Raw genomic sequence first — 15,680 nt, forward strand, 5'->3', positions numbered from 1 at the left:
TTTTTCATAAGTCCTTATTGAAACCTTATGTTCAACCTATTGTGCCCTCGCCTTTGCCTCCTCCTCCGATTGTGGTTGATGGAAATCTTGAATTTCAGGTCTCTAGGATTGTGGATTCTCGTCTTGTCCGCGGTTCCTTCCAGTACCTCGTTCATTGGGAGGGTTTTGGTCCTGAGGAGAGGATGTGGGTCCCAGTGACGGACATTAAGGCCTCTCGTCTCATCAGGGCTTTCCATAGGTCCCATCCTGAGAAGGTGGGCTCTGAGTGTCCGGAGTCCACTCGTAGAGGGAGGGGTACTGTCACAGCCAGACAGTTGAGAAGCTCTGACAGGAGCCTTTCAGATCCTCCTCCTTGAATTTCTTTGTTTTGGTTTAGTTTCTCATCTCGTTAGTCTATCTCAGCTGTCATGCTGTTGGACTGATTGCTGCCCTTTAAGTTCCTCCCCAGAATGCAGTAGTGGGCGGCTTATACAACTTCCTGGAGTGTGTGTGCATGCTGTTCCTTGTTCCCAGTCCACAGTCCCCAGTCGTCTGCAAGATAAGTTCTGTTTATGTATTTATGATTTTCTGTTTTCTGGATCCAGGTGACCCTGACTCCCTCCGTGTCTGGGTAGGGAGCCGGTGGTCGTGTCCCCTCACTATTTTAGGGTCTTCAGGTGTAAGATAGTCGAGGTACGTGGATATGCGCCCATCCACCTTTGGGGTGGTCGCATAGGCTGAGCAATAAGGGAGAGCGGCAGGTCTCTTGCAGGGGTCTCCCCTTTTGTTCCTTAGTTGTGGATCCAGTGAGTCATTGTTTATATTATTGTCTTGTTTCCTGTACACCATCCGTGACACTCAGGCCCCGCAGAAGGCATCAAAAGAGATCTTTATGGAATTCTAGACCTGCAAGATTTGTTAAGAGAGGAACATTTTTGCTTAGGGTGACCCAAGTAATGTCGCAAGCGCAGAGGCTCTACTTTCGCTACTGGAGCAGTGATCGCACATGCACCACTACACTTCCTCGGAGCGGCGCATGAACAGGCACTACACCACTTATGGAAACAGAATCTCTGTGCTTGTGCAGCTATTCAGAGCATCAGCGCAGGCTTGAAACAGTCTGGGCCAGCCGAGATGTCCAGCACTGTCAATCAAGTGGCAGGGGGAGAGTCATCAGCTTCGAAGACATAAAGTTGCAGGTGCAGAACTCTGCTTTATGAAACAAATAGATTCCTATGAATCATTTAGCTCATATCTAAAAAGAATCTTTCAGTGACACGCCCATCCATGTGGCTGTTCCTGGTAGTGCAGCTCAAATCATCAACGTATCTTTACATAGGGACATTTTCTAAATAGTCAAAAAGTAAGCAACAAAAACACGTGTTTGTGGGTTTGTGGTTTTCAGACTTGTAAAGAACATACACCATGCGATAAACTAAGGTTGTAAGTCATCTGACAGTCCCTTCAACAAAGTGTGCAAGTTGAGAAGAGTCCTACTTAGAAGCACTCAAGAGTTGTTACATGAGTAGCTGCCCTTTTAAGTGTTCATTGCTCCAATATCACCTTAAGTTAAAAACATGTAATGGATTGCTCATCAATATTGTACAAGTTAACAGTGTGAGCCAAAGTCTTGAGGACGGAGAATAGCGAATTCCATTATGCCTTAATAGAACAAGGTTTGATAAGTCTATTGTTCTCATGGCTTGGCATCTATAATGCCTATGTTATTACCCATCTCATTTACATTAGCCTGTCCTCCTCAGCACTCAGTATGTACTTATACATGTCGAATACAAATTCCTTGAATTCTTTTTATGTTCTACTCTTTGTCTTCCTCTGCTGTACGCTCTTACGACTCAAGATGAACAAGCTTGCTCTTCCACAGTTTGGCATTTTGGAAGTTCCTGGAGGTACTGCAGGCATCTATTGGGCTTTTTGAATATTAGTGAAAATCAAATAATAATTTACATGGTATAAAAATAGTAAGGATGGTGGAAACCATGTGATAAAACAGGGTCTTTAGAGAGACTTTACATCATGGATGTGCTCCAGATGCTTTGCAAAGTTTATTGGTTTTGCATGGTGTCAAGGTGTGTAAGTGAAAATAAGAAAAGTTTGGTACCTACCATGTTTAGCCAGGTGAGAAAAGTTTTAGTGCTCTCAGTAAGGGCTCATGGACGCAACTGTGTTCTTCTTCAGTGTGCTATCCACTTCTTTCCATAGATACCATACTTTTTCAGGTCTATGGGGCCATGCACACATCCATTGTTTGAGGATTCGTATGACCGATCCCAAATCTCATCACAAGTCCTATTCTTATCCATATTTGCAGAGGGGAATAGCCCTTTGTATTGATTGGAGTGCAAAAAAATACAGAATTCAGATGTTAAACAGCAAGTTTTTGAGTACAGATTGTATGTAAATTCGATTTGGGTCCAATTCGACCGTTCGATTCAATTTGAACCAGAGTAGTTTCAAAAGAGATTCCTTTGCTCTGAAAAGCTGTGGAGGACATTCTGGCTTGTTAAAAAGTCAGACTTTGACTCATAGGAAGCCACTTCCAAAATCTGGTTCTCTTTCTCTTTGAGATACCTCTTTGCATGTTATTTTCCCATAAAGCCATTCCAATAAGTCTCCACACAGCTGGTCTCTTTAAGGAGAGCCAGTACCCTGCTTAAGTGATCTCTCCCGAAATTCTCCTGAATCAAATCACATAAAAGCCTGATTCTATGGAATCTGTTTTTTTTTTATTTATTTTTTATCGGGTCGGGTTCTGATTCTATAGAATAGATTTGCTCATCTCTACATTTGAGACAATGTAGGTCGCTTCAGATTTTAAGTTCTTTTAAAGGATTAAAGGATTTTGCCAGCTTCCAGGGGGGAGGGTTTTGGCAAACTTACTTACCTTACATGACTAACATACTTACCTGCTTCCTGGTACTTGGTGCCGCCTCCTTTGCCTCCCAGCCTTGGCTGCCTCGCATTAATTGGTCAAGTGACACAAGGGGGCAGGTTACCGCTGCGGCCAGTGGTTGGCTGCAGCAGTGGCAGACTGGATGTTGACAGTGGAGGACCCAAGTAAGGCAGCTGAGGCCAGGGAGCGAAGGAGCTGGGACCGTGTGAAGGGAAGCAGATAATTATGCTTCTATTTTTGGGTCTGCCCAGGAATGGGGGGTGTCAAAGTATACCTCCAGAGTAGATGTTGAGTACATATCTAAAAGAGCTTTAAAGGAAATTATCCCTGCTCCACAGAATAGGTGAAAAATGTATAATTACTGGGACCTCCACTGCTTGGGGTACTAACACTCACTAGAATGGAGGCTCCATATGGCTGTGGTGAGGATGAGTTTGAAAGGAGCAGTAGTCAAGCATGTGCGTTGCCACTCCTGCCAGTCTATGGGGCTGATACCAACAGCCAAGTACAACGGTGTGGAGGAACGGGGGACTCTGGGTTTTGTTTTGTTTTTGTGATTGGTGGGGGTCACAGCAAATGTATTTTGGATCAAACCTCTTTACATATTACAGTTGCAGGATTGAACTCCTTGTAGTTCTCTTCAACTGAACTCAGATCATTATATATTCCTTGAATGAACACATTCATCTTTTTTTGTTACAAACATTCATTTTATAAAAAAAAAATTGTTATTTTATTTCCTCAGTTTGAATGTTATTATTATTGATTGTAACAAGTAGAACTTTCATAAAAATGGAATAAACAGAGACTGACCCCAGGAATGCCATGGTCGTGACTATTGGAATTTTTAATGCGCCATCCCATTTTATACTTTTTTTTCTATACTCAGCTTTCAGAAATGTCAGCCTGTGTACCAAAATCCTATGTAATCATAATGTAGGTAGAGGAGGCTGTCACAGGGAGACTCATGAATATGCATTTGCATTCCGATAATGGGGAAGGACAATGATACATATCATGAAGCTTTGCTGATACTAATAGGAGCTGCAAATCAATCTTTATAATTGCACTGCAATGCACTTTCTGCTGATTTTAAATTTGTGTTGGGAACGGAGCCTGCCTTCCATTTCTTGGCAGGATGTTTCATTTTCAGTCTGCAGTTAGGACGAGTATTATACTTGCAAGACAAATAAATAATTAATTCTGTTTTTTTAAAGGGCATTTAATACTGTCTGTTACTCAAAGAATCTCCAATATACATGTAGGTACAAGCACATATCGACTACTGAGAAATCAAGATCTGTGGGGAAATATTCACAGATGTATCTCTGGGACATTTAAAGGAAAATTCTGATGTTTAAAGGAGTCTTCCATTTTGTCCAAAGAAAGTCAGAAAAGGTTAAAAATGGCAAAAAAAAGCCTTACTCATCTCCACTGATTCCTCACTGTAGCTGCTGCGATTCTGACGCTGTCCAGTCCCTGATGCTCTCCACTTCCTGTCCTGTCTCGATCATTGGCCATAGCTGTAACCCACCTCAGCCATTAACAGGTTAAGCCAGCATATCCTGGCATTTCCACCATGTTGAGCTTGGGCAGAAAGTGGAGAGCAGTGGGGACCTGACTGGCATTGGAACTTTAGCAGCGGAGGTGATTAAAGCTTTTTAAACCCCCTTTTTTTTTAAAACAAAATTTTATACCCAGTACTACCTTTAAAACATAGAAACATAGAATGTGTCGGCAGATAAGAACCATTTGGCCCATCTAGTCTGCCCAATATACTGAATTCTATGAATAGCCCCTGGCCCTATCTTATATGAAGGATGGCCTTATGCCTATCCCATGCATGCTTTACCTCCTTCACTGTATTTGCAGCTACCACTTCTGCAGGAAGGCTATTCCATGCATCCACTACTCTCTCAGTAAAGTAATACTTCCTCATATTACTTTTAAACCTTTGCCCCTCTAATTTAAAACTATGTCCTCTTGTAGCAGTTTTTCTTCTTTTAAATATTCTCTCCACTTTTACCTTGTTGATTCCCTTTATGTATTTAAAAGTTTCTATCATATGCCCTCTACAAGGAATATCTACATAAGGTGTTGAGTATCTTTGTTGAACACTTTGCATGATGCTTTGTATCCATTTATGCCTTAAAGGGGTTTTTCCGAGATGTAGATATTGATGATCTATCCTCAGGATCAGATTGGCAGAGGTCCAATATCTGGCACCCCCCTTCCCCCAATAAATTTTGAGAAGGTAGGGGGGCTTTGATGAGCACCTAGGCCTCTTTGCAGATTACCAAACACAGCGCTGTACATTGTATAGTGGCTGTGCTTGGTATCACGCTCAGCCCCATTCTCCACCTATCTGTTCCAGACCCAGAACTGCTCTTTCGGTCCTCGTCTGTAAACTTATAGGTCATGTGTGCCATTGGAGCCAAGTGTTACCAAGCTCAGTCCATTGGATGGGGGCTTTGCTTTGCTTGGTATTGCAGCTCAGCCCCGTTCACTTGAGCAATGAACCGCACATAGACCATATGACCAATGAATGTAACATCATTGACCTAGGAAGAGGCAGCAGAGCTCACCGATGCTGATCGGCAGAGGTGCCAAGGACCCTCATCAATCTGGAACCTCATCTAAATCTCAGACAACACCTTTAAAGGGGCTATAAAGGGAAAATCCTGGATTAATGGACCAATCTATACATTAGAGTAAAGAGAGGTTGCAAATAGCATGTTTCTCTGTGACCTGGCACAATCAGTCTCTATTGTAAATTATATAACATAAGTGACATCTCATTTTCCAGTTGGTGTCAAGAAGGTTTCAAGAAGGTGTCAACAAGAGATGATTAGGAAGATTAGATGTGATGGAGGGTGGGAGTAAAGGCGTGCTTGGAAGTGTTTTGATGGCTGAAAGGAAACCGTTTCAGTGGGCAACAGTGACTATAATTAGGGTAATTAGATCCCATAATTATTAATACTGGTGATATCCTGACAGCCTCTATATTCATGAGCAGGAGAGATGCTGTTAAGTAGCTTTCAGACATCCTATGGCATCATAATCCGAACTGTAAAGACTCTGTCTCCTTGGCTCCGTAAATATGACTCTGCAGTGTGCATGAGCTCTTACGCCTGTACAAATCAGCAACTTTTTTTCATTAAAATTTGACTTTTAAAATAACACCAAATTCTTCCAGCAGTCCGACTATTGAGAATAACTCCAGAATAACTTGTGGATCTTGCTTCTGGACTTGACCATATGACTAGATGATAACATCTAAACTAGAAATACAACAATATCTACTCTATATTAAACGGTTCAGCAACATGATACCATCCCTTTGCTCTTGACCCAATAGAAGGGCTCTTACCCATGGTCTTGACTTACTTTCTTATCCATGCTGTGTATATGTCATGGCATCTTGTTTACAATATTTTAATGGGATGATGTTATATTGCATCATGTCTCAGATCAATAATACGGGTATGAAAACAGTCCTGTGCTCTACAGTGGCTCATTAGTGTGCTACCACATAGCAGATTGCTACTAAAGCTGCCTCACAAGAGAATCTAACTATAAATCAACCTCCAAAAGTTTATCATAGTTTAATGTTTTACACCAATGAAAATGGATGGATTTGGAAATAAGGGTCAACAGTGAAAGAACAAAATTTTTTTGCATTACTACAAGTCTCATTAGTTGTATGATTGTATCCACCCTTGGAGCATGCTTTATGCCAGTGTTCCCCTCCTTATTTAACCTAAAGCCACTGTAAAAGAAAGTTGGTAATATACTTTCTGTCCCAAAGTTGCATGGATCAGCTACGTGTGGCCACCATCACATGACACTCATCTTCTAAAAATCCAGCTTCTGACAACGTCATGTCCTTTACTAGCTTTCTGTCCTGGGCTATGGACGGGGCCTCACTTCAACTGTGGATGGGGCAAGAACTAATCCACTCCCTGGTGTATGCCCAAACTCCTGAATCCATCTCATGTCCGCATGCGCCTGGGAGAGGGGTAGTTGAGACCCCATCCACAGCAGAAGTGATGTCCCGTCTGTAACTCATGCTGGATACCTGGAAAAGGTGATGTTGCTGAAAGCAGGATTTTCAGAAGAAGAGGGTCACAGATCGGGTCCTCAAGACACCGATTCACAGAACTTAGGAATGATAGGTACTGTATATTACAGACTTTCTTCTACATGTGCACTATATGTAATTAATATGCGTTTGCAGGACCTTTTGAGTCTAGGAAAACCCCTTTGAACAGCAAATTTTGGCAACTCTGACTACCTCTACAGTATAGTCTGTTTTTATTCTTCATGTCCAGAAAGCATTGCCGAGTAGCCCCAAAATCCAAGACAAGATTAGTGATAAATAAGTACAGTATTGCAAAGTAAGAGCACAAATTCCACCATGGCAAAGATCAGTTCCTGCTCTTGAGCACAACCATTTATCACATGGATAGCCATCCATTTGAATTTGCAACATGTAATATCAAATGAATGTGCGGTTACCTCCAGCTTCCCCAGCTGTGACAAAAAGTCAATGGGGAGTTTTCGGCCACTGACATAGCAGCTACAGGATTACCTGATCACCGGCAGGTCCACAGTTACAGGAAAGGTTGTCCTGATGGTCCACTTAAAGGGGGTCAACCAGTGATAACATCAAATCAACAGGATTAGGGATAATGGCCGATCGCTGGGACTTTTACCAATCACAAAAACAGGGGTTTTGAGTTCCCAGTTTAAATGGAGCAATGGTCCCACATGCAAGCTAAGCCAGGGCTATTTAAACAGGCAGCCTGCTGGCCACAGGTTGCCTGTGATTGGTCTTATTTCATTTACCAGCATATCGTTTGTTGTGTTTTGACCTCGGCTCCGTATTTTGACCTCGCTCTTGTTTCCTCCTGCATTTGACGTGACCTCTTGGCTTTGACTCTGGCGTGAGTTTGACTGGATCTTGCTTTTCCCTTTTGTATTGTTGTTCCTCTTGGCTCCTGACCTCGGCTTGTATTGACTTTGATATTTGATTAACCCCTCAGTGCCTGCCTGTCACTTTGTTTGTTGTTTTCTCCTTTATTGTATTCTTACCTTTAAGGCCCTGCACGTACTCAGATTAGGGACCGCCGTCAAGTTGTACACCGTCGCCTAGGGCGGACCGTGCAAGTAGGCAGGGACAGAGGTGAGGGTGGAGCTCAGGGCATCACACACTCCTCCCGTACGTGACAGCTGCTTCATTCATTCTCTATGGGACTGCCAAAGATAAGCCAAGTGGATAGATGATAGCAGTTGCTATTGCGTGCAAATTGTCATGGTGGCACACTTCCGTTATCCGTGGTTTCTGTCCAGCCGCCAGACTCCTGTGTCTCACGCTGTAGACCGCACCCCGGCTGCAAGGCGTCTTCATGTGTGCATTGGAGAGACTTTTCCCTGCAGCATGGTCGTTTTACTTTGCAGCACCTGCTCAACTAATGAGCTTAATAGCTCTCCTTTATATGCTAGGCTCTTTTCTCCTCCCCTTGCCTGATCATCAGGTTCTATTAAAGAGCTATAACAGTTTCTGTGTACCTACTGCTACTTGTTTCCTGGATTCTGATTCTCTAACGCCTGACTCGTGCCTGTTTACTGTGCTGACCCTGAGCTGCCTGCCCTGACCTCTGGACTGTATTCGACTTTGCATGAACTTTGCTTGCCCTGATGTCGGCCTGTTTCCTAGTTACTTGTGTAGCCTGATCCCTTGGAGCTTTGCTCTGTCTGGGGCCCAGGGGTGAACTCCTCTTCCAGACACAAATCCACCACATATTACTGCAGCCAGCCATTAGGGAGCTGTGTGCATACAGATATTAGATCTTCCATTGCATTTAGTGGTAACTGTATAAGTTCCTATACACTGAGCTCCACCTAGTGCTGGCTGCAGGCAGCCATTTTCCTTCATGTACAGAAGGGAAGAAGAATATTTACAACTGTATTTATTCCACTTATAAATATATTGAGAAATATGGTGTTTAGAATGAGCAGCATACTGTATCTATGAAGCACCGGTTCTAGTTTTTCCAACACAAAAGTCAGGTAAAGTGGGTAAGCATACTAAGTTTTGCTATGGGTCTCTTTTAGTACTTTATATGCCCTTGTCTGATGTGTAGGCACTATGTAGCCCCCAGTGTGGGAATAGCCTACTGTGGCCACTATTATCTAGGGACAGGACAAAACATGAGAGTGTCTGTATTTCTTCTAGTGATTTCTGCTTTCCTTGGCTCAGAGGTTTGGTACGTGTCCTTTATGTTATGAACTTCATTCGAATAAATGAGAGGAGAAGCACTTACCGAAAACAGTGATAATTCAGTCTCAGCCTCACTGACGTTTGTGAAATCCACTTTACTAATGTCGTTGGCGTAACAGGCTACTTCAAACATGATTTCATGTGTACCTTATTACCTAATATGAGCAGACCTCATTTTGTGCATTTTGCCTTATTTTTTTCCCAGCATTTAGCTATAGGCTAGAACTGGATGTTTCCAATTAAAGGGGACAAAAAATCTTAGTCTGCAAATGTGTTTATAAAAATAACAGAGTTTATACTCCCTGAACCCCCTGCCGCGCCGCTGCCCTTCTGATGGTGTCAAGGTACCCGATGATCTCCTCTTCCTGCTCCTGTCCTGACGTGACAGAAAACAGCTGTGAATGCTACTCAGTAGTGATGAGCAAATTTCCTGAAATTTGACTTGGATCCAATTCAACTAAATCAGTCGCCCAAATCTATTTGAACCCGAATGGATTCAACCCGAATCGAAAGTGCAAAAATACTCCTGATTCGAATCAACCTATGATTCTATAGAACCGGAGTCTTTGTAAATATTCTGATTGAATTTTGAATCTATAAAATTGATTCGCTCATCTTTTCTGCTCAGCCAATCACTGTCTGCAATGATGTCCCGCCTTAGCCACTGATTGGCTTAGCGGGACTCAGAATGACTCAACACAGCCACCTATCCTGACCAGCCTCAGAAATATCAAATGCTCACTGCCTGACCCTGGACAAACGGGGTCCCAGTTTTACTGGAGAGATGGCTGTCTATGCACTCATCACTGAGATGAATGGGATCCAAAGGTTGAAAGTGCTTTTCAATCGTAATTAGGCTCTGGGGGGATTTCTTTTAGACAGAGAAGATTATTAGGAGAAGTTACTTATAGTAATAAGTCAGTTATTTTTTACTTTATATGTTTTTTTTATCATTGTAATTTAATTTGTGCTTTACGATTTCTTTTGGACTCATTTTCAATGGCTGATTAAATCCCAAGTTCTCAGTCTATCACATTTTTTTCTATTTGAAATAAAATTAGAATATGTCCTTTTATGTTCTCCTTTTATTCTGTTTGATGGGTACATGCTTTGATTTTTTTTTGTTTCATGTTCTATAATGCTTTAGCTTGGGACTTAATGCAGGATTTATATAGAACAAAGGTATTGCTTGAAAAAGGCAAAGCGCTTCTGTGTTTGAGTGTGTGTGTGTGTGTGTGTTTGTGATTATGTGAGTGTTTGTGAGTATGTGTGTGTGTATGTGATTGTGTCCTGCTAACCTGGAAGTCATACATTACCGACGTGGGCTTACTTACTACTAAAGTTTTTTTTCCTCTCCTAAAACTTAACTGTTCTTTGTTTCAGTCAATAAAGCTATGAAACTTGTAATATACATAATATTCTATCTATCTATCTATCTATCTATCTATCTATCTATCTATCATTTTACATTTTATTCTCTTTTTAGAATCAAGCTTCTTACTCGGATTCTCCCAAATCGAATTGTCACGAGGGTATCGAGAACCACACCTGACTCCGTTATACCCGGGGTCAGGAAGTCGCAGCGGTTGGCTGCACGCTCTATTTAAGATAGGGCTGTTTTCCTTATGGTAGCTTTCTGGGTTTGCTTTGCAAACCCTTTTGGCTCACTCAGGGATCCGTAGCTCCTTCTCCTCAGCTGTTCCTTGTCCAGCACTCCCAGACCTCCTTATATTCCTCTCTCACACTTCTCTGGTTGCCAGAGATAGAGCTTCCTGCCTGGACATCTATTCTGACCTTCTGGAGCTGTGTTGCTGCGTTCGCTGGTAGTTGGTCCAGAACGCTACCCTCCGGATCCCTGTTGGACCTTTTTGGTCTATTGTGGTCACCCACCTGGGTGTATGTGTTTGTCTGTTTTGTCTGTCCTCTCCCTGGTGTTTCCCTCTTAGTGATAGTGGTGCGGACTAGCGATCCCACCGGCCTGTTCACTATCTAGGGCTCATATTAGGGAAAGCCAGGGTTTAGGCACGCGATCGCCGCACGGGTGAGGAACCCGTCTAGGGACGTCAGGGCAGTCAGGTGCCAGCCGCAAGGTGAGTTAGGGGTCACCACCTTTCCCTCTCCCTTGGGCAGGGCTTTCCCTGTTTTCCTCCCTGTGCGTGTCGTCGGTCATTACATTATCTCTGGCCCTTATTTTGTGTAGGTAAAAAAATAAAAAAATAAAAAAAATAAAAAAATATTTTTTTTTTACCTACTTAGAATCCAGTATGGATCAAATTGCTGCTCTGTCCAAACAATTTCATGGCCTGTCTTTGGAGGTGGCAGGATTGAAGGCGTCGGTCCTCCAGCAACAGCAGCAATTGCAACTGACTGCAAGCCCAGCGGTTGCTACTGGTAACCAGGTTGTTGCGGAACCCAAGGTCCCTCTCCCTGACAGATTTTCTGGGGGAAGGGTCAAGTTTTTGACATTCCGTGAGGCCTGTAAATTATACTTTAAACTGCGCCCTTACTCCTCTGGTAATGAAGATCAGCGGGTGGGGGTTGTTATTTCCCTGCTGCAGGGGGATCCACAGTCCTGGGCGTTCTCTTTACCTACTGATTCCCAGGCTCTTCGGTCAGTGGATGAGTTTTTCGGGGCCTTGGGTCTCATATATGATGACCCTGACCGAGTCGCACTGGCTGAATCAAGATTACGGAGACTCTTACAAGGAGAGCGGCCGGTAGAGGAGTATTGCTCTGAATTCCGTAGGTGGGCTACGGATACCCAGTGGAACGACCCGGCTCTCAGGAGTCAGTTCTGCTCTGGGTTATCCGAAAGGGTTAAGGATGCGCTTGCATTATATGAGACCCCCTTTTCCCTTGATGCGGTTATGTCCCTTTCTATCCGAATAGATAGACGCCTTAGGGACAGGTTGAAAAAACCGGAGCAATTGGTAACCCCTCCCAAGCAGCAGTTAGTCTGTACGGACTTAGACGAGCCTATGCAGCTAGGAGGAACTACTCGTCAGGTCCGTCCTCTTGAGGCTCGCCGTAGGCGTGGGGTTTGTTTTTTTTGTGGGGAGAGGGGTCATTTCATTAATGTCTGTCCTTCTTTCCTCAGAAACAAAAGACCGTTGGAAAAACTACTAACCCCAGGCGGTGTGGAGGATGTCAGCCGGGGGGTATACGTTTCCTCCATACGTACATCGCAATTTGTGTTGCCAGCGGTTATTATTTTTGGTGATAAGACGGAGACTATTTCTTTCTTTCTAGACAGTGGAGCAGGGGTAAATTTGATAGATGCCCATTTTGCCCGCACTTTGGGTTTGTCTCTCTGTACGTTACAGAGACCTATTCCCATATTCGCTATTGATTCTGCTCCCCTGTCTCAGAGAAACCTCACCCACATTGTTCATAATTTACACCTTCGGGTAGGGGACCACCATAATGAGTGTCTTTCATGTTACGTTCTGGAGGGCCTTCCCTCTCCGGTGGTATTGGGTCTTCCCTGGTTGGTAGCGCACAATCCAGTGGTGGATTGGCAGGCCAGGGAGATATTGGAGTGGAGTGAGCAGTGCAGAGAAAATTGCTTAAATAGCAATTGCTTAGTCGCCTCCATAACTACCCTACCTACATTTATTTCGGATTTTGAGGATGTTTTTTCTGTAAAGGGTTGTCAGAAGTTACCACCTCATCGTCCTTATGATTGCCCGGTTAACCTTATTCCCGGCGCAAAATTACCCAAGGCCAGGTTATATAATCTTTCGGGTCCAGAGAGACAAGCCATGAAAGATTATATCTCCGAGAGCTTGGCTAAGGGACACATCAGACCCTCTTCTTCACCCGTGGCTGCAGGGTTTTTCTTCGTTAAAAAGAAAGATGGGGGCCTGCGTCCTTGCTTAGATTTTCGCGAATTAAATCAGATAACCATCCGAGACCCATACCCTCTTCCTCTCATTCCTGACCTGTTTAATCAGATTGCGGGTGCTAGGTGGTTCTCCAAACTTGATCTTAGGGGGGCCTACAATCTGATTCGTATTAAGGAGGGGGATGAGTGGAAGACAGCGTTTAACACCCCTGAGGGGCATTATGAAAATCTAGTTATGCCTTTCGGTCTGACCAATGCTCCTGCCGTCTTTCAACATTTCGTTAATGAAATTTTTAGTCATCTAACCGGCAGGTTTGTGATAATATACCTAGATGATATTTTAATTTATTCGTCTGATCTGAAAACACATGAGGTGCATGTCAGACAAGTACTGCAGGTCCTACGGACGAATGAATTATATGCGAAAATTGAAAAATGTGTCTTTGCCGTTCAGGAGATACAATTCCTGGGTTATTTTTTATCTGCTTCAGGTTTCCGTATGGATCCTAGGAAGGTCCAGGCAATTTTAGATTGGGATCTTCCTGAGAACCTCAAAGCACTACAACGGTTCTTGGGCTTCGCGAATTTCTATAGGAAATTCATTAAAAATTATTCACTTATTGTAAAACCGCTTACTGACATGACTAGGAAGGGGACTGATTTTTCTAAATGGTCTGACGCCGCTAAAGTTGCTTTTTCCTCTCTAAAAGAGAGGTTTACCTCAGCACCTGTACTAGTCCAACCTGATGTCTCTCAGCCTTTTATTGTTGAAGTCGATGCGTCAGAGGTGGGAGTGGGGGCAGTGCTGTCTCAGGGTCCGTCTCCTGGCAAATGGCGTCCTTGTGCTTTCTTTTCTAAAAAACTATCTGCAGCAGAAAAGAACTACGATATTGGCAATAGGGAACTATTAGCTATTAAACTTGCGTTTGAGGAGTGGCGTCACTTTTTAGAGGGGGCAGTCCACCCCGTCACTGTGATTACGGACCACAAAAATCTTCTGTATCTCGAATCAGCTAAGCGTCTCACCCCTAGACAGGCTAGGTGGTCGCTATTTTTTACCAGGTTTAACTTTGTGATTACCTATCGTCCTGGGGCAAAGAACACCAAGGCAGATGCACTATCTCGTTGTTTCCCTGGAGGGGGTAATGTGAGTGATCCGGTGCCCATTCTTCAAAGAGGAGTGGTTGTCTCTGCGGTACACTCTGTTCTGGAGGGGAAGGTGTTAGAGGCCCAGGGGGACGCCCCGGTCTCTTGCCCCTCAGAGAAATTGTTTGTACCGTTGAACTTACGTTTCGAATTATTAAAGGAACATCATAATTCGGCACTTGCTGGGCACCCGGGTAGTAAAGCAACCTTGGAGCTATTGTCTCGTCGTTTTTGGTGGCCAAGGTTGCGTCAGGATGTATTGGATTTTGTGTCTTCTTGTTCTACCTGTGCGCGCGCAAAAGTCTCTCATACACGTCCTGCAGGGTCTCTATTACCACTCGTCATTCCCAATAGACCGTGGACACATCTGTCAATGGATTTTATCACTGACTTACCTTTGTCTGCGGGTAAAACAGTTATTTTGGTAGTAGTGGACAGGTTTAGCAAAATGGTACACTTCATTGCGTTACCCGCACTACCTAATGCTAAGACTCTTGCTCAGGTATTCGTCAGTGAAATCGTGAAGCTTCACGGGGTCCCCTCCGATGTTGTTTCGGATCGGGGTACCCAGTTTATTTCTAAATTTTGGAAAGCTTTTTGTTCCCGTTTGGGGGTACACTTGTCCTTTTCCTCAGCTTTCCATCCTCAGTCGAATGGACAGACTGAGCGTACCAACCAAAACCTTGAGACATATCTAAGATGTTTTGTGTCTGAAAACCAAGAGTTGTGGTCATCATATTTACCGTTAGCTGAGTTTGCCATAAATAATCGTCGTCAGGAATCCACTGGCAAGTCACCATTTCTTGGTGCATATGGTTTTCATCCCCAGTTCTGTACTTTCAAAGAGGGTGGGTCTTCTGGGGTTCCCGAAGAGGAACGGTTTTCGTCATCTCTTTCATCGGTATGGCAGAAGGTGCAAGCTAACTTGAAAAATATGGGAGGTAAATACAAATGCATGGCTGATAAGAGACGGTCGCCAGGTCCGGACCTAGGAGTGAATGACTATGTGTGGTTGTCTACTAGGAATATTAAATTGAAGGTTCCCTCTTGGAAACTGGGTCCTAGGTTTATTGGCCCTCACAAAATTGTAGCCATCATCAACCCCGTTACCTCAGACTTTTAAAATTCATAATGTTTTTCATAAGTCGTTACTCAAAAAATATGTTCCACCTCTAGAACCATCACCGCTGCCACCCCCTCCTGTTGTCGTGGATGGTAATCTAGAATTTCAGATATCCAAAATTGTTAATTCTCGTCGGGTCCGCCGCTCTCTTCAATATCTGGTGCATTGGAGAGGTTACGGTCCCGAGGAAAGAATGTGGGTTCCTGCGTCTGAGGTAAACGCTGACAGGTTAGTTCGGGTTTTTCATGCCTCTCATCCTGAGAGACCTGGTCCTGAGTGTCCGGAGGCCCCTCGTAGAGAGGGGGGTACTGTCACGAGGGTATCGAGAACCACACCTGACTCCGTTATACCCGGGGTCAGGAAGTCGCAGCGGTTGGCTGCACGCTCTATT

At 43.8% G+C, this 15,680-nt stretch overlaps 1 protein-coding gene across 1 annotated transcript in view; it reads left to right on the forward strand.

Annotated features, from left to right (window-relative positions):
- Positions 1 to 15,680, forward strand: part of KCNH5 (potassium voltage-gated channel subfamily H member 5) — a 355,340-nt gene that overhangs the window by 51,779 nt on the left and 287,881 nt on the right. The gene's annotated exons all lie outside the window — the stretch shown is intronic.

This window comes from Bufo bufo, chromosome 11, assembly GCF_905171765.1.
Source record: "Bufo bufo chromosome 11, aBufBuf1.1, whole genome shotgun sequence".
NCBI lineage: Eukaryota > Metazoa > Chordata > Amphibia > Anura > Bufonidae > Bufo > Bufo bufo.